This window comes from Elephantulus edwardii, unplaced genomic scaffold (assembly GCF_000299155.1).
Source record: "Elephantulus edwardii isolate Elephantulus edwardi_28Jun2011 unplaced genomic scaffold, EleEdw1.0 scaffold00083, whole genome shotgun sequence".
Lineage (NCBI taxonomy): Eukaryota > Metazoa > Chordata > Mammalia > Macroscelidea > Macroscelididae > Elephantulus > Elephantulus edwardii.
This window is the reverse complement of record NW_006399833.1, coordinates 10,769,523-10,776,214: the sequence shown is the minus strand read 5'-3', so window position 1 is coordinate 10,776,214 and position 6,692 is coordinate 10,769,523.

Here is a 6,692-nt window from a genome sequence, read left to right as displayed (position 1 = left end):
TGGACTGACTTAGATGCAACTGTTATCTGACAGAAGAGGCTGCCTCCACAGGACTTTTCTCTCCTGAACTGAAGCAAATCTTCTTCTTGGTCAGAAGTTCAGAGAGGAACACCGGCAGGGTAACTGCCCCATCCTCTTCTGAAGCAGTGAATTCAGATTAAAAACCTATTATTGCCTCAGGCATGAAAAACTACCACAGCAATGTCAAGTAAGAAGCAGGCCATTTCACACCTTACACAAGCCCAAAGCCAGATGTCACCTCCAAGAAAGACACAATATCAATGGATTTCATGAAGCCAGAAAGTCTGGGAGATTTATGAAACAGAATTTAAAAGAATAATGATTGATTATTTTCAATGTGTGAAAAACAAACTTGAAGAATTATAGGACACTGCAAACAAAAACCAGGAGGAGCTTAAAAAAAGAGAGAGAGAATAATTCAAAACAATGCAAATAAAACAAAGGAGGCATTAGAGGCTCTGCAAAAACAAGAAACCACAATCCAAAATATAAGGACCAATGTTTCAGATGATGTCAACATGATGAAGGTATATGTGAGCAGAGTTGAAGAGATGGAACACAGAACCAGTGAAATAGAATTGTCACCACTGATCTGCTAGAACAAAAGACAGAATCAGAGACCAATGCAGCACTGCATGGACAGTATGAGTTTGAGTCAGAACTTTTACTAAAATAATTAGTTTAGGAGCCACAGGAGCAGTGAGCTGTGGGCCCCAGCAGAAGCCTCCAGCTGAATCACAACTACAAGCTGCCAGCCAAGCCGCTGTGGGACCCACCTGCCAGGAGAAAGAAGCTACATTGGAACAAACTGCTTTCTGGCTTAACCACGCAGGACCCCTTAATTCAGGCAACCGGGAGGTTCAGGGCTCCTTGATGGAGGTGAGAAGCCACTTCCAAAAGGGAACAATAGGCTTCCTTGCAGGCCTCGGGCCAAAAAGGGAACACAAATATATAGTTACTTCTGAAAACATTGCTGTGGATCAAAGTAGACATTTGAGAGCCATGGGGGCTACAAGCATCAGCCTTGGTGGCGTACAGTGAGCCACAATGGGGAGCACTGAACCAGAGCAGGGAGCAGGGACCTGCAGTGGGATCCACTTGTCAGGAGCAAGCAGGACAGTAGGAAATTGAGTGAGGTATTTAGGGGGCATCATGACTGAGCTAGACCAATTGTGGAGCACATCACTTTAAGCAGGAAGAAGTGAGACAGCTGGAACTCACCTGGGGTGCAGACCCAGTTCTCGAGGGGAAAACCAAAGCTTCTGGGTTTTAAATTAAGTTCTCACTCTCACCACCCTCACATGTGCATCTGCGTGCATGTCTCCCCCTGCCCCAACACGAGCATCTGCACATAAACACACCCTATGTGCATCCACTGGAGTGCCTGCCCAACCTTCTTCTGGAGCAGTGAGGTCAGATCAAGAGCCAGCTATCATGTCAGGCATGAAAAACTCTACCACAACAATGTCCCAAAAGAAGTGGACTACATCACTACCCACACAAGCTCAAAGCAAAATATCACCCCCCCAAAATGACACAGTATCAATGGATTTCCTGAAGCCAGAAAGTCTGATGGAAATTTCTGACATAGAATTAAAAATTTCAATGGACGAAAAACAAACTTTAAGAATTACAGGACACTGCAAGTAAAAATCAGGCAGAGCATAAAAAACCAATCCAAACAATGCAGATAAAACTAATGGAGCACTAGAGGCACTGGGAAAACCATGAACCAAAATATGAGGTTCAAAGTTTCAGATAATGTAAACATGATGGAGGGACACATGAACAGGGCTGAAAAGATGGAACACAGAACCAGAGAAATACAAGATAGAATTGTCACCACTGATATGCTAGAGCAAAAAGCAGAATAAAAAAGAAGAATACCTAAGAATAATGTGGGACACAATCAAGAGAAATAACATGCACATAGTTGGAATCCAAGAACAGGAAGAAGCAAGTAAAGGCACAGAAAAAGTTGTGAAAGAATTATTACAAGAAAACTTCCCAAGAACAATGAAAAATGAGAGAATATATATTCAAGAAGCTGAACAAACACCATATAGAATAGACCCAAAAAGAAAAACATCAAAGCATATCATAGTAAAATTTGTGAGAACAAAAAATAAGGAGAGAATTCTGAAAGCAGTGAGAAACAGAAAGTGTTGCAAGAAACACACAGAGACGTCCTTCTTACAGAAGTGCCACACAAAGCAGGATGGACCAAATAACTATCAACAATACCAAAAAGAACTAAAAAAAAAAATGAGAGCAATAAAACATTGCCTCTCAATAATCACAGTGAATGTGAATGATTTAAAAGCACTACTGAAGAGAAAAAGAGAACATATTGGATAAAAACCCCAAATCCAACAATATGTTATCTACAAAAGACACACCTCAAAAATGAAGATAAGGAAGAACTAAAAATAAAAGATGGGAAAAATAATATCAAGCAAATGACAACCAGAAAAAAAGCAGGAGTAGCGAAACTAATCTCTGATAAAATAAATTTCAATGCAAAAACCATCACAAAGGACAAGGAAGGTCACTACATAATACTTAAAGGATCAAAAGAACAAGAAGATATAACAATATTGAATATCTATGCACCAAATGAAAGACCGGCAAAATATATAAAACATACATTAACAAAACTGAAAAAAGGAAATAGACAACACTACTATAGCAGTTGGAGACGTCAATACACCACTCTTAAAAAAAGATAGAATTACCAGAAAGAAACTCAACAAAGATGCTCCAGAATTCCAGAATTAAACTATACAATAAATTAACTCGACCTCAAAAGTATTTATAGGCTAATGCAGCCCAAAAAAGCACAGTATTACTTCTTTTTCCAATGTGCATAGAATGTACTCTAGAATAGATCACTTTTTAGGTCACAAGGAAAGCATCAATAAATTAAAAAATATAGAAATAATACAAAGTATCTTCTCAGACCACAATACCACAAAATTAGAAATTAATAACAAGAGGATAAAGGAGAAAAACCCATACATTTGGAAGTTGAACAACCCCTTACTTGAACATGAGTGGGTACAAGAAAAAAATAAAAAGTGAAATTAAAAAGTTTCTTGAAACAAATGACAATAAAAACACAACGTTTCAAAACCTCTGGGAAACAGCCAAAGCAGTAATGACAGGGCAATTTATGTTGTTGTTGTTGTTGTTGTTGTTATGTGCCGTCGAGTCGCTTGCGACTCATAGCAACACTATATACAACATCCCTAAACTCTGTTCTGTCCTGTGCCAATTGCACCGTCTCCAAAACACCTATCCAGCTTACCCCAGTCACTGAATTAATCCACCTCATAGGGGGCCTTCCCCTTCTGCACTGTCCCTCCACCCTACCAAGCATGATGTCCCTCTCCAAGGACCTTTCCCTCCTTGCAACATGCCCAAATTATGTTAGATGGAGCCTTAGAATCCTTGCCTCCAAGGAGTAGCCTGGTTTGACCCTTTCCAGGATGAATCTGTTTGTTTTCCTGGCAGTCCATGGTACCCTCAATACTCTTCTCCAGCACCACAGCTCAAAGGCATCAATTCTTCTTCTATCCTCCTTAGTTATTGTCCAACTCTCTGATGCATAACAAGTGATAGCAAAGACCATGGTCTGTATCAGACGCACCTTAGTCTCCAAAGAGACACCATTGCTCTTCAGTACTTTGGAGAGGTCCCTAGCAAACACATCAAAAGGCAGGGGAAAATGACCATTGACTCTAACCCAACATCTCCAACAAATTGAAAAAGAACAGCAAGAAAACCTGATGCCCTCTAAAAAGACTGAAATTATAAAAATTAGAACAGAAATAAATGAAATAGAAATCAGAAAAACAATTGAAACCACCAACAAAACTAGGAATTGGTTCTCTGAAAATGTCAATAAAATTGACAAACCACTAGCAAAACTAACAAAAGAAAAGGAGGAAAAGACACAAATAATCCGAATAAGAGATGAAATGGGTAACATCGCAACAGAACCAACTAAAATAAAAAAGCTAACATTAGAATATTTTTTTAAAACTATACTCAAAGAAATATGAAAACCTAGGGAAAATGGACTAATGCTTAGAAATGCAAAACCTACCTAAATTGACACAACTGAAATTGAGTACCTGAACAGACCCATTACGAAAGAAGAGATTGAAAAGGTAATAAAACAGATTCCAACAACAACAACAACAAAATCCCTGGACCAGGTGGTTTTACAAGTTAATTTTATCAAACATTCAGAGAAGAACTGTCACCAATTCTACATAAACTATTTCAGGAAATAGAAAAAGATGAAATTCTCCCAGACTCCTTTTATGGAGAAAATATATCCTTGATACCAAAGCTAGGAAAGGACACAACCAAAATAGAAGACTATAGACCAATATCTCTCATGAACATAGATGCCAAAATCCTGAATAAAATACTGGCCAACATAATCCAAAGATACATCAAAGAAATAACTCATCATGACCAAGTGGGATTCATAACAGGTATGCAAGGATGGTTTAACATAGAAATACAAACAATGCAATTCACCACATTAACAAAGGAAAGAACAAAAACCACATGATCCTATCAATTGATGCAGAAAAGGCCTTTGAAAAAATCCAACACCTTTTCTTGATTAAAACACTCAACAAAACAGGATTAGAGGGGAATTTCTTCAACATAGTAAAAAGTATATACACAAACTCAAGAAACAACATTGTTTTCAATGGAGAGAGGTTAAAGGCATTCCCTATAAGAACAGGAACAAGGCAAGGATGGCCACTATCACCTCTCCTATTCAGTATTGTATTAGTAACTTAGCAATAGCAATAAGAATAGAGAAGGATATAAGAGGTATGCAAATTGGCACAAGGACTTAAAATTATCTCTCTATGCAGATGACATGATAGTATAATTAGAAAACCCTAAGATTCAGCAAGAAAACTACTGGACATAGTTGAACAATTGAGCAAAGTGGCAGGTTACAAGATAAAAAACCAGTTGGATTTCTGTACAGTGACAAAGAGAATGCACAGCTGGAGCTAAGAAAAACAATACCCATCACAATAGCTAATCAGAAGGTTAAATACTTGGGAGTACATGTTACCAGAAGCACAAAGGATCTATTAAAAGAAAACTACAAAACATTACTACAAGAAACAAAAAAAGACCTTGAGAAGTGGAAGAACATCCCTTGCTCATGGATAGGAGAACTCAATATTGTGAAAATGGCAATACTACGAAAGACAATTTACACATTCAATGCAATTCCAATATAAATACCAATCCCATTCCTCAAAGAGATGGAAAAGGCAATCTCCAGTTTTATTTGAAATGGAAAGAGGCCCCAATTAAGCAAAACACTCCTTCAAAAGAGAAACAAGGTAGGAGGCGTGTCACTCCCTGATTTAAAATCCTACTACACTGCCGTGATGGTCAAGACAGTGTGGCACTGGTACAATGACAGACACATTGGTCAATGGATTAGAATTGAGAATCTGGAAATCACCCCATCTACTGTCAACTGATTTTTAACAAAGAGATGAAATCAGTTAAGTGGGGAAATTACAGCCTTTTAAACAAATGGTGTTGGCAAAATTGGAAAGCTATCTGCAGAAAACTCAAGCAAGGTCCACACCTCACTCCTTACACAAAAACCAAATCAAGGTGGATAATGGACCTAGGATTAAAATCAATGACTATAAACTTAACTAAAGAAAAGCTTGGAAGAAATCTAGTAGTCCTAATCCACAACATCAACAGTCTTCCAAGCATCCTGAAATGTCTACAACCAGGAGAGGATAAAATAGATGAATGGGACCTTCTAAGAATCAAATTTCTATGTACATCCAAAAACTTCTTCAACAGGATAAAAAGGGAAGCCACAGTCTAGGGAAAAGTATTTGATAATGACATGCCAGATAAGGGATTTTTATCTAGAATTTATAAAATAATCAAGCACCACAACAAGATAAAGGTAAACAACCCAATTGAAAAATGGGCACAGGATATGAACAGACACTTCAACAAAGAAGACATTCAGATGGCCAACAAACACATGAAGAAATATTCAAAATATCTAGCTCTAAGAGAGATGCAAGCCAAAAACAACTATGAGATATCATTTCACCTCAGTAAGAATAGCAAAACTTAACAGAACAGCAAACAATAAATGCTGTTGAGGTTGTGGCAAAACTGGAACCCTTATTCACTATTGTTGGGAGTGAAAAATGGTACAGTCACTCTGAGAGACAGTATGGTGCTTTCTCAAAGAGTTGCAAATATAAATACTATTTGACCCAGCAATTCCACTCCTTGGAATATACCTAAAGAAACCATAACCGCCACCCAAGCAGATATATGCACACCCATGTTTATCATGGCTTTGTTCATAATAGTAAAGTGTTGGAAACAACCTAAGTGCCCACCAACAAACGAATGGATAGAAAAGCTGTGGTATATTCATGTAATGGAATACTATGCTGCATTGAAAAACAAGGACATTATGCTGAATGAAATATCTCAGTCACAAAAGGAAAAATACTGCATAGTGCCACTGTTCTAAAATGGGACTGACATAGGGGTTGAGGAGGGGGGAGACTGAGAAAGATGTGATAAATTATGTATACTGCATTGAAACAGATAAAAGAGAGAATTGTTTAAAAGTG